This window comes from Anas acuta, chromosome 7, assembly GCF_963932015.1.
Source record: "Anas acuta chromosome 7, bAnaAcu1.1, whole genome shotgun sequence".
NCBI classification, from domain to species: Eukaryota; Metazoa; Chordata; class Aves; order Anseriformes; family Anatidae; genus Anas; species Anas acuta.
In genome coordinates this window covers 33,252,314-33,270,219 of record NC_088985.1, presented here as the reverse complement: position 1 = coordinate 33,270,219, position 17,906 = coordinate 33,252,314, and the positions used below count along the sequence as shown (strand labels likewise).

At 38.6% G+C, this 17,906-nt stretch overlaps 2 long non-coding RNA genes across 2 annotated transcripts in view; one reads left to right on the top strand and one right to left on the bottom strand.

The window, feature by feature from the left end:
* LOC137859680 (uncharacterized) overlaps nucleotides 1-17,906 on the top strand; it is a 149,849-nt gene that overhangs the window by 69,498 nt on the left and 62,445 nt on the right. The window lies entirely within an intron of this gene.
* LOC137859679 (uncharacterized) lies at nucleotides 8,764-16,058 on the bottom strand. The gene is made up of 3 exons (XR_011098466.1): nucleotides 15,850-16,058; nucleotides 15,211-15,588; nucleotides 8,764-14,858 (listed from the first exon to the last, which is right to left on the bottom strand). It is a non-coding gene; the product is annotated as an uncharacterized lncRNA (long non-coding RNA).

Here is a 17,906-nt window from a genome sequence, read left to right as displayed (position 1 = left end):
TCTGCCAGTGATACAAACACTGTTCAGCAGACAGCCATGGAAGTGTCCCATGGGGTCTTATTATGAATATTAATGTCATTACAAATTCAGTGGAAAGCTTTCCGAAGTTCACTAACATTTTAAGTGAAGCTGTGCCCAGTTGTGAGCTTGGATAGGTCAAGAAATGTTTCTGTTTTCTGTTCGGTGGCCATTTAATGCAACGCGCAGTAATAGTCCTGGGAGTAGGGATGAGAACCTGTTATTCCCTCTGAGGACTGGCCTTACAGATGCAGCCCACTGTCTTTTGTAATAAGGGTTATTTTATTTTATTTTATTTTATTTTATTTTATTTTATTTTATTTTATTTTATTTTATTTTATTTTATTTTATTTTATTTTATTTTATTTTATTTGTGCAGTCTTAGCTTTATTTTTTTAATAGGATGGCAGAAAAATAGTTGGTAGACAAAATTTTTCCTATTCCATTTCCCACTTATTGACAAGTTGCTATATTATACAGAAGAACCACTTTAACATGACAGCCCTAGATACTAGGCAGTAGGGAGCCAGGTCTGGCTTCTATGTGCGAGGTGTGTCTGAGGGTAAATTTTCTGGACTGACCCTTCTATGTCTGGTTAGGGGAACGTACCTATTGGTATATTCCTCTCCTAATTGCATTTGGGAACTAGCCAAGGGGTGGAGGAACATGACTAGCCATGTCCCTGGGCAATATAGAGCATGCCTGGAAACACCAGTAAAATAGCAAACATTGTATTGAAAAAGGAAGAAACTTCTGAAGGTCGTATTACCCCAAGAGCAGCTGATTACAAGCTTGTAGGTTTGGATTTAAGATCCTTCGTTCTGTGTAGATTCTATGTGAATTTCAGTCCTATTTTAGAAAGTTCAACTCCAGTGTTACCAGGTAAATCTCCTGTGCAATCAATGCTTAAAAGTAAAAAGGGTAATTCCATAGATTTTAGTAACTTTCTGGAAGTTTCAAACCACTTAATTAGCTCTGCTAGAAATCCAGCTTCTCTCTTCTCAAAGTTACTCATTTTACCTCACACTTAACTAAAACCTTTTAAAATTCGTTAATCTCATATGTATGCTCAATATCACAGTTTCCTCTGTTATAGAGGTACTGTATCCATTTTCCTGATGTCTTTCCCTTCCAAGTGGTTAAACGCTATTGCTGTAAGTGATAAATGTGAAGCAAATTCTATGGAAAGGGCATCAAACACTATAGTAGTACACTATGTATGAAGTGACAATTTCAGTAGTGTCACAAAATCCCAATTGTCACCCTTAAGCATTCAAAAATCCTAAGTAAGACCAGAAAAAATCTTGAGCAATTTAAAACCTGTAAGATTTGTTTTATTTTTCTTTATTTATTCTTTTTGTTGTTCTTGTAAATTATGTGTATTTGGGCTATTTTCTTTTCCACCAGTTTCTGAACTTGTAGCATAAGCTTCACATTGTTGAGTTTTCTGAGTGACTACTGTGAAAGCTTATTTTTATAATGGAAGTTAAAAATGGAAATTGCCTGAGTTATTATTCAGGCAATCACATGAAACCTGCAAGTATCACAAGGGCTGTGATGGGCAGTGGTTGACAATGGACATTATCTGCTGAAAGGTGCTGTGATTGGCAGAGCTTTTTCTCTGGCATCAGCATTTCTGTGTCTTCATTTAGAAGGAACCAGGAGTGTCCAAAAGAGGAGTGAAGCTGAGGCTTCTTTTTCAGATTTGAAAGAAAAAAAGGAGAGTGTGCAGGAATCCATAACCTCTGTTTTATTCCTTCTACTTTCTCCTCACCTCCCTCTCAGCTGGCTGGGGAAAAGCTGGCCGGCAGTAGACATGTGCCTGGTCCCTACCAAGAAGCCAACACAGTAACTGAGTATCTGTAAAGGGAAGCCCTTCTCCAAACCTGGGGCTAGGAAAGTGATTTCCACCTAAGGGGTTGAAACAAAGTCCTGATGATCTCTTTCTCTAAAAACAGACAAAGATACTTCCCATTACAGCTCACAAACAAAACCATCTCCAAAAGTTTGGCATCTGGTTTAGAATGTCCACAGAGCAACACTAACATGACAAGAGCTGAACATCCATGTACACATTCTCTGTGCCACACACCTGCTCACTCCACTTTTCCAATAGGTCTTCACCAACAACAAACAAAAAGACCCCCCCCCCCCACACACACACACACATTTTGATATACAAAAACCACTGTGAGAGGTATCCAAGAGTGATAGGAGGGACAAAAGGAAAATGCCCATTAGAATGACTTGTGTGGACTGTATGTACTCAAAAGGTTAAAACATAATCCCTAAAAAAAATGGTCACTTCCAGCAGTTAATGACCTGCTAGTCTGCTAACCATCAGGAGAGGAAGCCAGGAGCAGTTAACACTTTCAGAAACACAGTTGTTGCTAACAATAGTAATGAACCATATCTTGGACTTGTTATGGTACACGATGTAGGATTAACATAATAAGTGCTTTGGAATGACAGTGAATAATTGAAATATTAAGGCATAGAGGTGAGGAGAGCTACAGATGCGACTCAGGAATGGAAGTGTAGTGCTTACAAGATACACTGGGCAAGCAGAATACTGCCAGTGTAACCCAGGGTTAATTTTAAAGCTGGGGACTGAACGTTTCCTTCCTGCAGTAAACACATGGGATGGGAAGGAAGAAGGTAGAGGGAATGAAAATGAGTGCTGGCAGTCTCTTTATGGGGTTGCTATGTGCTTGTCCATCTGGCTGTCAGAGCAAAAGCTGTGGTGCCCCAGGAAGGCAGGTCACGACAATTTATTCCTCATGAAATTCTCCATCCAGCAGCTCCCCTTTCTCTGCTTCCCGGCTAATAGAAACAGTGACAGAATGCAGGCACTGGGGGTTACTTCCCCAAAAGAGAGAGAGAACATCACCACTATAGAAACACTTGCAGATTTCAGTGGGGAATCTACTGGGTGTTGAGAAAGGATTTTTGGTGGGAGAACAGCATGAGACCCACAAGGCTTCTTGCTGTCACTTGCTGAGCAGGTCTGGCTGATGGTTTTCTGGGAGTTTTATCTCCTTGGGGATCACTAAGAGATCTACCAGCCAGCACAGCTTGGTGGAAAGCCGATGGTCCTTTGGGAAATCTTGTAGCACATCTGTCCCCATGGGAACAAGTTGTCTTTGGTGTGTGTCAGCTGTATACGGTTGTCAAAACCAACTTATTCTAGCAAGGTAGAGGTTTGATAAGAGGATTTGGAAACATCATAGAAGGTTAAAACAGTCAAACTTCATAGTCTTCACATGAAAACTGAATTCTGCTTGGAGCAGGCTGTTCAGGATTTTCTGTTGCCTGTTGCTAAAGTGGAGGATGTACTGGAGACACCACTCACCTTGACATAGTGAAGCTTCAGAGCTATTCATGCTCTGCTTTCCTCGGTTATTTGTTTTCTTATTTTATGAAAACAGACATAGGATGCAAAGGGAGTTTCAAAGGATGGCTTTGGGGTTTCTGTGGCTGCTTGTGAAGTTTCAAGGACAGACTCTTCCTTCTTGTTGACAATTTTTTTGGTCATCTATGTGCAGTGACCTGACCTCTCACTGCACAGTATTTGTGACTGCAAGCTGAATGTTTTCATACTTTTCAAAAATAGGGCTCTTTGATGACTAAGCTAGGACCTTGAATGCCCTTGTTTCCATTTACCTCTCCTTTCACAAAGTCAATTCAATTTTATTTAAAAACTTAAAATGCAATGTTTTTGAAATCTTGGCATGGAAATTTCTCTGTTTTGCCCTTCCCACACAGCATGATGGCCAACATGAGCCTTATTGCTTTGCTATAACTTCTCTTCCTTTCCCTCTGTCACGTGCCAAAACAACAACAACAAAGCAAAAACAAAGCCAAACAAAAATAAACAGACAAAAAGACTTTTTGCTATTGCACGTTAGATCCATTGTTACCAGCTGCCATTGGGATGGGGACAGCAGGAGCAAGGGGAATCCACTCGAGTTGTTGTGGAGTCCAGCCTGGCCGCATGCAAGTTTTTCTGTTCCGAAGCTTCAGAAATTAGAAGTGGTGATTTACAAGCTTTTGACAAATTTCCATCTGCTTTCATTCCCTGTAGTTTTTTTTTCCCCTCAGAGTTCAAAGGCTGTCTGCTGCAGAGCTGTGCTGCCTTTGTGATATATAACTGTCTCTGAGGCTGTCATACATTCTAATTTTAACACTGATGGAGCTCTATGCCTTAATTCAAGACCCACCCTGAATAGCTCCCACAAGCAGGAAATCTATTCTGCAAAAATCCAGCCAGCTGATCAGTTTATGAACTACAATGCCAGACAGCATTTGTGAAAATAAACCTCACAACATTCAGAAAACATTCAGAGATGATTGTTGTTGGAGTTTGGAGAGAAATTAATGCTGATGTCATGTTGTATATTTATTTTTCTCTGACTGCTACCTTCTGCTGCAAAAGGGTTTTATTTTTTTTGACTGTGACAATCAGCATTTAGCAAAGAAAAAAGCATGTTTTTTTTTTCTGACTCCGCATTTTTGAGGTTTGTATAAATACATATTCCTCAATTTTTCACTCTTTTATTGTGGAAAGTTACAAATGCAGACATGGAAAAGTAACAGAAGTTAGTAACTTGTTCCACCTTTATTGGCTGAACATTCATTATAGTAGTGATTATATAACACATTAAAAGAAAAGAAAAAGAAACAGCAGATTCTAAAAATCTAATAACAAGACATTAACTAACATTGCTAATGCTGAACCCAGTTCCTCCCTCAATTACAAGTATGAAATTCCCAGTGGGACAATAAGGGGCAAATATAGGAAAAAAATCATTGTAGTCAGCCATTAAGCTCAGTTTTCACACCTCTCTAACATTTTAGAAAAATAGCCTGTATTCTGATGTTTTAGGGAAGAAATGTGCATCATTCTGTTAATCCTGCAAATGCATTAAAATACATTTTTAGATTTTTTCAATATTTTTCAAATAAAACCTTATTTCGTAGTAAATTACTCTTTTTTTTTTTTTTTTTTTAAACAAGGATGCACAACAGATACTAGTTATTTTGAAAATTAAGTTTTTATTCTTCATAGCTAGAGAGGAAAAGGGGGCATACAGAAGAAAACAATAAAACCATATACTGTTATTTCCCTCTTCTCTTCCTCCTTTTCTGCCCTCCAACCCCACAATGAATTTTTCTGCTTATGTTTTTCTATGTTTCTGCAAAGGGAAAACAACTTCCAAATTGCTGAACAAAAAGCCTTTTCCAAGCCTAGACCAGACTTCACTGGTCTTCAGTCCCACAGGACTGCCAGCTATAATTTCCTTCCCCCCTCTGTTTCTGATGCCTGCTGAGAAAGTCGTTAGCAGCATGTTCTCTTTTAGGTGCAAAATGCAGAAAAGATCTCAAACACACTGACATGTTGTGCAGCCCTGTTTTCCAAGAGGATTGCTCCTACCTTCCTTCTCTTGCCAAGGGATGAATGAAGCCAGGAGAGCAATGTTTAGAAACTGGAAAAAGAGCCAGTCACAAGGTGCATGAAGTGAGAATTTGCAGTTAAACTGAATTGCTCAAAGGGCAGTGATGAGGAAGCAGACCTTTTTGTGAGATAAGTCATGTCAGATATGGAAATACTTTGAACTTTCTGAAGAGAGCATGGGCTGGATGTAAAACGGATGAGGGCTACCAAAGCTGACCTTTTTTGAATTATGATGATCCTAACAGAGAGTGTTAAGTGAAAACTGATGGAGGGAAAGCAGGACTGCAGTTAACTCAAAAAGAGTGCATTTGGTTGTTTGAAGGTCCATATGTAAAAGCAGAAAATTTCAGTGGAGATCCACAAATAATGGGTGGCATAATTTATTTGAGAAACCATCCTTTTAGTTGACAGACACAAGTGTAGTACTGCGGTCTTTTTTTCCCTAAGATAGTCTCTGCTCCTATTTTTTTTTCTTTTCTTATTTCTTACTATAACACATTTTTTTCATTCACAGCTTCATTGTAATATTAGAGCTTCAAAAACCTATTAGAAAAAGTCAGAAGCAAAAAATGAACCCTTCTTTATCCTTCATTTTCATGGCTTTGCATTTCATTTCCAGAAGGTGTTATAGAATTTATCACTGCACTCCCAAGTGCTACTGGGGAGGTTATTACTACAGTTATTCTGACAGCATTGCTTCATAATTATGGTATCAAAAAGATTCAGTTACAATCCTTTTATTATACGTATCTTATGAACAAAAAGAGGTTTTATTATCTATGAGTAATACTACAACCAGCAGCTACTTTGAAGGGCAACTTAGAGGCCAAAGGTTAATAACAACAACAAACAAACAGAAAAACAAGGAAAAAAATCAAGAGAGATTCCTAAAAGATTCCCAACAGCAGCTGAAATTATTTTATATTTTAACACTTGTTTGTTACCTAAAACAGCAGGAGTCAGCTTTAAGTTAAAAGCTGCTTAATGCTTTTTAATTGCCTATTAATCAGTGCATTTTTTTTACTAACACGACTAAATGTTTTTACTAAGTGTTTCACAAAATGATATTCTGACCATCTGAAATACTTTATTTAATAAGGTTCCACTGATTTTCTCTTTTATATGCTGCAAACAAAGTGCTCTGCTGCTAAGCTGGACAGAATTATGCACAAGCTCTACAGAATTCCAGAATTAGTTCCACTGCACGACATATGTTTTCAGAAATGGAAAAGCACAGCATGCAACAACATGCATGTGATTTCTAGGAAACTCAGAAAAGACTTGAGAAAGTTTGGATTGCAGTCATTATTCACATAGTTCTAGCTTCTGCTGGAGAGAAAGCTTTTGTAGAAGAATTTTTATGTACAGCCTGTCAGTTTCAGTACATCTAAATAATTTATAAAACTCTAGGAGGTAATCTCTGTCCAGGCTTAGCCATTAGAGCGATCATAATATTCTGGAGCAGGCCAGGTTTCCATATTGTAAAGGGAGACCTGATTTGTCAGACGTTAGTTCTTCAAGTCCAGACTTTGCCTATGAACTTCAAGTGTGTTGTAATTTATTGCTTGCCCGATGCAGCTAATACAAGTCTTCTCTATTTTGACTCAAGGCCGACATTAGGCTAACGAGCAAGGGCTTTGCCCATCTGCCCTTGTGCTTATGTATATTAACTTCCTTATCCTTGCAAGTGTTCAAGGAGTTTTATTGGGAAAAGGCAAATGTCAAAAGTGTAAAGTTACTTTAATAAAACTGACCGAGATCAAGTTTCCTTGCTGGCTGCCTGCCACTGAAAATCCCTTTGTTAGCTTTTTAAAATTTCCTGTGACAAATAGAACCCTTTTCATTCTTTGGATCAGACTGAACTTATTTAATTAAAATATGAAAAAAAAATCATTAAAAATGTTCATAGCATAGAAACCTTGGGGGTTTCTCTTGAATCTGCCTGGTTTTGGGGTTACCATTATTTCAAGAACAGTTTCACAACACAAGGATGTGTGAAACATTAATTAACTATATTACTGTATTTTAGAGTGATCGTATGCTCTCATTTTCTATGGGTTGCTTACAGAAATTGCGTGAAAAAAAAATCACGAAAAACAAATAGCACAAATTGCTGGGAGGGAGAAGGAGAAGAAATATGGTAAACGTGAACACAATGAAATGATTAAAGTAAATGAAAGCATTACTGTGCAGCTGGAACAAACGATTGATATACTGTGCACTGGACTGATAGTTGTAGGAAACATTCATTGTGCCCATAGCTGCTTTGATTGGCAATATTAAAGTTAGTATTAGGAGCTAGCAAGATCAAATGTAGCGGACAAAAAAAATGTTCCAGAATTTGACTGGGAAAAAATAGCAGTTATGGTTTTGGAAATCAACTGTTTCAATTGAAGTGGGTTACTATGACTTGGCATGAACTTGGCAAATACTGGGCATGAACAACTATTTTTTACCGAAATAATTAGTCTTCATTAGGAAGGTTGTCTTTTAAAATGGTTGACGTACTTTAATATTTTGTGCACAAAAAGAGATGTGATGAGGAGAGTAAATACAATTTTGGAATCATATACAAATTAGAAATGTATTTATATATATTATAAATGAATATTTTATAATACAAAATCTTAAAGTGCATGTTAAATTTCAGAGAAAAATTACCTTCCTTCTGGAAAGAAGGCAGTGTGTTTAATTTCGCTTAATAATGTAGTGCATAGAAAGGCAGGCTGTAGAAATCCTGAGAGGGCTGACATGAGGTCTCCTTAGCTTATATCCTGAATTTTTCTGTTCAGTTGACAAGTATTGCACAGTCACATTTCAAAAGGAGCACAACTGCCAGATAAAACTTGTTCTGGCATCCCCGTCGTCTTGATAATGGTCAGCACGCTCATGTGTTCTTCATTTTTGACTGGTTGAACCTATTCACAGTGGCTCCCTGTGCTCAGGAAGAATAGATCAGTGGTGAAAATGATGCCTGGTCTCAGTGCTGTCATTATGTCAGATAAGAACTGAGGCCCCAGAGTGATAAGGTACTTTACAAATCGTACCTCAAGAAGTAGGAGATAGAGGCAAGCTGAACACCAGCAAGAGTGGACTCATTCCAAACATACTTTCTTTTTATCCTCTAATCATCCTTATTTGATTCTCTTTGTTCCTCTCTCCTCCAAGGAAACAAAATGTCAGTGTGGTCCTTTCCAAACCAGGAACAAATAAGGTTCAATTGAATGTTTTGCCAGAACCAATAAACAGCAGTGACAGAAGCTGTGTTAAAATCCTATCTTTTTAAAAAAAAAAAAACAAAAGGAGAATTAGTATGGCCTAGTTTATGGTGAAATCTGTTAATTTTCTGAAGTATGGTGTCATGAAAAATTTTAGAAGGATCCCAGGAGTTGATACAAACCATCTGAGCTCAGAGCTGCAGATTTACAAAGGCATTCCACTGTCTCTGATGAAAGGAATCAACAGTATGGAGATGGAAAGAACAATAATGTGGGTAATAGAAAGAAATCTGTTGCAAGTACAAGTAGAACCAGAGATTTTTCCCAATTTAGTGAGTATTTTTACCCTACAAAAGAGACAAACTCCTATCCACTGCTCAAAACATAAAGAAAGAAACCAGGGCAGATGCTGATGAGAAAACTTCAGTGATGATTTACTTGTTTTTGAATCCTAAAGCATTCATAACTCAAAGTATCTTGAAGCTTGAGAACAGCTGTACTTGGAAAAAAGAATTGGTCATAGGTGAGTCAAAGATATTTGAATGTGATTTTTGCCTTGGGTTTCTAAATAGGTGAGGTCTAGGTGAGGTCTAAGGTCAAAAAGTTGCTGGTACTTTGAAACGAGCATCCACCCAATGTGAATCACCAGCTCTTGCATGGAAAAATTGTGATGATAGGGGATGTGGGCATCAGATTAAATACATCGCTCAGTTCCATCTCTAGGTTTAACAGGTTTTGCTGTGACCTCCCAATTAAAATCAAATAAACAGGTGTATCTCTTTAGTGTAAGTCCTGAATTACACAAAAATGGAAAATAGGCTAAAAACATACTTTGTTTTGGCAACACTATTTATTATGTTATATACAGCAAGGCAAAATAAAGTATTCATGTGAATCAGACTTGCTTTGAAAACAGTGGTGTTTTTAATGTAGATGCCTAAAATAAGAGTGTTCAAAGCAGGTTGGATGCCTCAATATTTTACTTCGTTTAACCCATGGGAGACCTGCCAAATAAATGTGGCTTTCTCCATGTTTATTTTTCCTGGCTTATTTGGTGTATAGGTCTAGTAGGTATTTTGTATTTATTTTCCCTTATCTGTGCCAACTTACACTCTTGCCTCTCCTTTTTGTTCTTTACAGAGAAGTCCAGACCAATTACTCCTAGCTGATGCAAAAAACAGAATATAGGAAAAAGCCTTCTCACGTTTTTATCTGATAATGAAATAATTGCAAGTAGTGAGAAGGAGCCTAAAATGTAAAAGTTGTATGACTGGATGTGGAACATAGGGGTCACTTTGTGAACAAAGAGCAGAAATTCTACAAAACAAACAAACAAAACAACAATAACGACAATACAAAACAAACAAAAACCACATCATGTTGATGTTCTGCATAGTAAGGAAACTCTAAGGCTGCTGTATAATACAAATCGTTCAAATCATTACAAACAGATTTATGTAGATTTCCAGTACAAGAGGCAGTATATCTTCAATATTTTTTTTTTTCCTTTTTATGGATATTCAATAAAATTCACAGAGAAGCTGAATGCAAATGAATGGATGTGAATTGATGTGAATCTGAGTGTTGGCAAAGCAGATTAAGTTATTCTCAAACCACCAGTGAGGCATACACTTGTACTTTTAGCCCTGAGGATCTCCATTAAGTGTGACACCATTTTGGGGGGAATTATAGTTCTCTTCATTCTTGGAAGAACCTGGTCTTTGGGTCCAATCAAACAAAACAGCTATAATATTGTGGGGCTTCTCTAGGTGCAAGGGTAGTTCAATAGATATGGGATGCAGGATGAATTCTGCAGGGGCTCCTACAGTTATGAACCTTATTATCAGTCCAGCAACATGGCCATATCTCTGCCAGATTTAGCTTAGTCCCCCATGACAAGAGGCTAACATAGGTAAAAACACAACTCCAGCAAAGGATTTGATTTTCCAGATACAAATCTTGTGTCCTCAACAAATAATCAAAAAAATGTAATCCTATTTTTAAGCTTTTTAACCACTGCATTGTTTTTGCTTGCTTTGAAATGAAGTTATCTCAAAAAGATCATACTATTTCCAAGCCTACTGTGACCTCTGGAAATAGATCCAGAATCAGAAAGTATGGATATGTCAGGTCTCATCCTTTTCTGATTATAACATTCTAAGAGTAAGTGAAGTTTAGCAAAATTTGGAGTCTAGTCAAAATACATTATAACTTTAGCCCAAACTTAATTCAAAGACCAGCATTTTATATTTCCTCTTGGGAACCTAACTATCAGTTACTTTCATTGGGTAATTTTTCAAGGCTCTCTTCTCTCTGGTGACTGGTGATAGGACCCAATGGAATGACATGAAGCTGTGTCAGGGGAGGTTTAGGCTGGATATTAGAAGGTTCTTCACCAAGAGGGGTGGTCGGGCACTGGAATAAGCTCCCCCAGATATCTGATCATGGCACTGAGACTGCAGGAGTTCAGGAAGTGTTTGGACAACACTCTCAAATGCATGGTTTGATTTTTAGGTAGTCTTGTGGGGAATGAGGAATTGGACCCTATGATCCTTGTGGGTCCTTTCCAACTTGATATATTTTATGTTTCTATGAAAGTACTGTTCTCTGTGTTCTTTGGATGTTAAACAAATGAAGTCCTACCTTTAGCTGCAATGTCACTGAATATATCCAAGGATATCACTCTGTCTTAGATATTTAAAAAATAAAATAGATATGTATTGAGTTCAGGAATATATTCCTAGATAGGATATTGCTGCTACTTTTACAACAATTTAATTCACAATTTCTTTTTAAACTATCTCTATTATTTCATTACAGATGAAAATCATAAAAGTAGGATAAGTAGAAGGTATTTTTTCTCTGTTATGTGAGAAAAATCTCAATAATTTTCTTCAGACAGGAAAGAGGGAGAGAACTATGTGCAAATAATATCGTGTTTAATTTTAACTAAGTTAGGGCAAGCTTCACCATCTCAGTTAAAATTAAGAATGAAACACCCTATGTGTACACAGAGTGTTTCACCTTCAAGAATCTCAGAACACTTTAAATAAACTGAAAACTCTTCACCCCATGTAGTCGCAGTGCTGCTCAAAGATACAATGAAGCTGTTGTTCAGCTGCATGTAGAAACGCTACATACCAGGGGAGGGTAGGAAGTTAAGAATAATACAGTATATTCAAATATAACTTTTAGGAGTATTTAGGTAGGCTGAATGTAGCTACCTGGAATTTGGCCACAAAACTCAGCTTAACAGCCCTGCTCTTGTGAAAAGTGGAATAAGATCTTTAATTTTTCCATTCCATTTCCATTAATCACCCCAAGTGGTCATGAGGTTTTCCATCCCAGCCAGCAGTCAAGCTTTCCAGCAGCATGCTTCCTTTTGACAATACACATTACCAGGGCGCTAGATCAATGCTGCTTCAGTTCACAGTGCCTCCTACTGTATCCCTAACCCAATTTCCCTTCAAGTCATGACTCTCCATCTAAATACTGACCAGCCCTCCTGACCACCTAGACGATGATCTAAGGGTTCAAAAAATGATGATACGAGCTGAGAGCCTGTATCATCTTAGAGAGGCCTTTAATTCATCTTCAGGAAATCTTTTAGAAAAATTTTACTTCTCTGACAAGCTAGGTTTGACATAAAACAGCAATTACCCCAATATATAGTAATTTACTATTTGAAACATGCAGCAAATTTAGATAATAGAAAAGAGCTGAAACTAGGAAGGCTGATTTTTTTTTAAACCAAATGACCTTAGGTTCTTGGGGGTCTTTGCTGGGTTCTGAATCCAATTAGTATCTGTACATAAAGAAAAAAAAAGCCAAATAGCTAGTGCATAGCATACAGAGGCAAGAAGACAAAAAGTTGATGGTATATGGCATAATAGGGGAAGAGTTCTGTAGCTGAAGGCACAAAGATATATTGAGAGAAATATGGAAATATGTTGCTGTGAAATTAAAATTCATGCTATCTAAATATCTTCCTTGCCCAATAATACATTGATACAGGTTACACTTTTTTTTTTTTTTTTTTTTAATTAATTAAGTAATTAGAGGCCAATATTTACATTTCTGTTCAGAGACTGATGTTTCAAAACATTCAGAATAATTGCTGGTGCCTGATTTAAGGGATGTTCCTAATTGGACAGTCATGTACTCTTGGTTAAAAAATTATCTTTTGCATCTTGCTTTTGTTTCAGTCACAGGACATTATGGTCCCTGTGTATCCTAAACTGGCATTTGTTTAAGTGTCATCTCTTCAAGCTGCTTTACTTTGTAGCAACACACACAAGTGAAATCCCATATTTACAACCACATACTTTGCATCTGGAACTAGAAAGGGGCACTGTAAGAACCGTGCAAATACAACATTTTGCAGACAAAGATTAATTTCATACAATTCATAATAGCTTATACTTGTAAATATATATATATATATATATATATATATATATATATATATTATTTTCAGTAATTCCAAGCAATTTACTATTGGTCTTTGCATCACTTGGAAAAGAAAAAGAAGAAATCCAACTTTTCATTTCTGAAAGAGGCTCTTATTCAGATTTTTTCCTCCCCCATCTCTATTTATATTTGAATAGTATCTTGACATCTACCATAAGAACAGGACTTTGTTCACTAACCATTACACATACTTAAACTCAGGAAAACTTTAAAAACCTCAGCTAAGCTTGGTAAAATTCAGTTTTGATGCAAATTCACTGCTCTGAGACTGAGGCTATTGCTGCCTGGTATTGGAACACACTAGCCTGTGCTGAGCCCCATGGACTTTTGTGTCTTGTGTATAAGGCTGGGAGTTAATAATAAGGAACACAAACTTGAGACAGCTTGAAATTTTCCTGTGTTGGAATTTCTTCTACATTTTTTGAGCATCTCAAGAGAGATGGAAGAATGGCAATGATTTACTCTTCAAGGAGAGTTGACTTCAATGGGTGTTTGCCTCCAACATCCCAGAATGCTTGGCTTTAGGGTATGATAAATCCAAGACAAACATTAAAAGTGATGGGTAAGGCTGCCTGGCATTTCTCTTTTCTAAAGGCACTTCAGTAATAAAGTTTATTGGTAAACAGTGTTGGTAATAAAGTTTTCAAGTCAAAGTCCACATTTGCTTCATTCTGTAAAAAAGAATATGTAACAAGCCACCTTGAAACAAAGAATACTAATGTCACTTTTTCTGGAAACTTTATAAAAATATGAACAGATGGAGTTACTAAGGCTGGACAGAACTGATGCCCTTTAACCACTGGAGAAAATGACTGCTCACCTTTCTGTTACATGATTTCTTTATGTGGTTTAATGCAGTTTAATGTAGTTCATGTAGTCTAATTCATCTGCATTTGTTCATGGAAGAGCAGACTTTCACTCTGATGAAGGCTATCTATGCATGTATTTAAATGATTAAAACAAACATTTTCAAGCTATAGTGCCAGGAATGAACCTCAGTAGACCCTGTGAGAGCTCAGCTCACTGTCTTAATGCCTAGCACTTCTGAAGATGAAATATTTATGCTGAATATGGATTACAAACAGCTGTGGTTGGGAAGTTCAAAAATGTGCGCACAAAATTTCGCTTCCAGTCTGTACTTCTTTGGAAGTCCCAGTATATTTGCCATCTGATCCTACCTCTTGGAGGTCAGTGGAAATGTTCTTGTTGACCTTTGTGGGCACTCTTGAGTTACCTACCAAGTAATCACTTAAAATAATCATCTAAAAATATTCTGCTTCATCAAATGTTTTTTTCCAAATAATTTCCCATCCATTAATAATAGTTTTCAAGCTCTTCTTTCATTGGGCCACTTTTATGTTGCTGAGTCATAACACTCAAGCTTTCCTCTTTATGGCTGTATTTCCTTAAGGCATACTCATGGTGACATTTGTGCCAAGAGGCAAATAGGTCTGTGACAGGATCTGACCTTATGTAAATACCCGGAAGAGCCACTTCCCTTGAGGCAAATACTGAAGTGCACTTAAATAAGACTTGAAAAAGATGTTTTCCATCTGATGTAGCTCAACACAAGTATTCAGTGGTAGCCAGCTCAGATGAACTCTTTACATAGACCTGTAGCTCATGTCTCAGCATGGGTTTGTAGTTTCTTGTCCCATTAACATCATCCTGGTGTACATGCCTTTTTCAACAGTTTCCTGGGAAGAAAAATATTCAAACAGATGTAGCCAGGAAACCAACTACTAGCAAAGGTATCAGCAGAGACCAGTGCCTACCCCTCCTTCTGCTACACCTTCCCCACCAACAGGAGGGAAGATGGGGCAGCTTAACCTCAGCTGGGGAGCAAGGTGAGGAAAAAGCTCTTGCACAGGCAGACACTGGCTGCATCTGTGCTACCAGAGATCATGTTCCAGCAGAGACCATCATTTCTCCATTGCAGCTCGATGTGTAACAGTTTATCTTCAACAATAATGATGTATAAAGGGTTACCTGCTCAAGGATACATCAGTCTGTTACCTTATTCACACTGCAGCAAACTTAGGCTCATACCTTGTGCACTCCGAAGTAACACGCGCCTCTTATAAAATCATGTTCTCTGTCACAGGTGCCCAAATTCACTTTCTCTGTTTCAAGGGCACCAGTGGTAGGAAATAAAACCTTTGCAGAAGTGTGTTTTTCCCAGTTCTCTGTTATTCCCAGAAGTTACCGTCTTCCTTCTGTCATGTCTAACTTAAAGAAGCAGGTTGATCACTGCACAAGCATCGACTTGTAACAGGAAAAAGAGTCAGTGCAATGCCTTATCTCACACGTTATCTTGCAGCAAACTGCTCTCAAAGGGCAGTCAGCCTGAACAGCTCGCTTTGTTGTCCGCAGAACAGAATCACTCTTCATTCCACTGTCTGCATGCAAAGACGAGGCTTCCAATTGCTTTGACAGTTTGGAGAAGATAAAAAAAATAAAATAAAAAAAGGAAAACCAGAAAAAAGTAAAGAGTTATATATTTCTGATGACTGAGGCATTAGTAAAAAGAAGATGAAGTATGTTTAAAATTTTCCTTGAAACATTGAGACACTACTGAATATTCTTCTTTTATAAACAGGTAAAATAAAACAAACAAACAAAACCCCCACAACCAGTATCACTAGGTGATGGTTTAAATTTGAGACACTATTCCATAGCTGTTCTTACCTGCTGTGCTGTTAAAGTGTCTGAATCTCCATTGCTGCAGTAGTTCTTTGGTTAAAGGGAATAAAATAATTTCAAACCTGGGTAATTGTTAGTTCCATTTAAGACACGGTTGTCAAAGCATCAGTTGCTTTTCTTGGAGCACCACAGACTTTTAAACTGAATCCAGGGTTCTGCCCATATCAGGCCGTTTACGTAGCTGTGTGAGACATTTGCAGTGAACCCTTGAACCAGTTGAGGCTTAGCTCAGGGTCAGTGCTCGCTGTGAATGTGAACGTCAGCCTGGGCTGGCATGGTACCCAAGCACAGGCTAGGGTTTTTCTTCAGGTGTATACACAGGCTTCTTACGTGGATGCCAAGCATGTCCTGTAGGTTGTGTGGGTCCCTAGGGCTTGTTAATACCCTGGGGGATTGGAGTCTTTGACACCTTGGGGGGGGTTTCCATTTTTAAGGCAAAGTGTACTTTTCTGTATGTTATCCCAGACAAATATTGTTAATGCCAGAGAGGGAGAAAGAAGGGATCCTTGCCAGTTTCTTCACTGTTGAATTTCTTGCATATCAGCATGTAGTTTCAGAGGCAGACAAGTGGGAATATGTACATACCTAGAATATGTAAGTATGCTATTTTCATTTACAGTCTCACCTGGCTGCTGCAGCTTCTGGAGTTTCACCTCTCATTGTGCTGGGTGCAAAAACTGTGGTGAGAGAGACACCACATAGACCTAAAGTGCTAAAGACCAAACTTGAGCTCAGATTTTCATTTCTCCACTTCCTCTAGCCTTGAAACCAACTACCTGTCTCTGTTTTTAGGGCCAAAAGTATCCTGGCTGATCCCTAGTGCAAGTCCATTGGTTTTAATAACTAAGGTGATGATAAATATTTTTGCAAAGTTCCTGGTGTCATCTGCTGCATCTATCAGTGCTGCCAACACAGAAGTTATTTCAGTTTACTCTCAGGTTCTCCACAGCTTCAGGCTTCATCACGTCTTCTCAAGCCCTGCCCATATACCCAGTAACACTAATGGTGCAGAGTTCATGCACATTTTATCGTGATCTAATCTGCAAGTTGTTTGAATATGCATCACCGTGTTCAATCTCATTACGGGAATCCGAGGCTGGGGAACGTGGTGGAGGTTTTTGGGAGCACAAGATTTGCTGGGCTCCTGGCAGGCATTTTAATCTCTCCAGGCTTGAAGCCAGCTGGGTTCTTTGAGGCTCTGCCTCAGCTTGCTCCTTGCCTAGACAAGGTGGGGTCTGGATCACATTACGAGCACTGAAAGCTGACATCTGCTTGCCTTGGGCTTGGGGAGCTGCTCGCTGCTGTTTGCTGGGGCTTCTGTGGCTGGCCTGGGGGCTGCATAACTCTGCACACAGGTCTGGCTGCTCCTGGCTGGGCTGCAGCACTCTTTGGCAGCAAGCACTGCCCGGGGCATCGCCCAGCACCCTGCAATTCTTCTGGGAGCTGTGGCTGCAGCGATGCTGGAGACGTACTCATCTGGGTCTCAGTGGTGAGGCAGGACCAAGCCCACAGCCCTGCCACACGCACAGAGCTTTGGGTTCTTGTATCTGAACTGCCCGTAATCGCCAGCTTCTGGGGTTGGGAAATTTTGGGTGATCAGTGGGAAGGGGATGAAGACTCAGGCCTCAAACCAAACTCATCTTTCCCCAGGCTGCCAAGGGAGAGGTCTAACAGAGCATAGGAACACGGAGGGAAGAGTCCTCTCACCCAAATGATTTCAGCTCATAGGGTATCTCCAGGGGATCATAGCTTGATATACCTCCAAATATGACAGCTCTCCTCTCTGTGTATCTTCTTCTTGGTCTTCTACCCAGATTTCTTGCTTCCCAAATCCCCCATTTATCTCTGCAGGAAACTCATGATCAGATTTGATTTTTTTAGTTCTATGGAAAATTGCAAATTAAGCTCCCTTTTCCTTCACATCTGCTGAATTCTTATTTCTTACCTCTAAATGGGACCACACCCTTTAGCAGCAATTCTCATGATAAAAGCTTTCATACTGGATATTTTTAGACAGAACTGAGCAAGATACAATGAAAAAG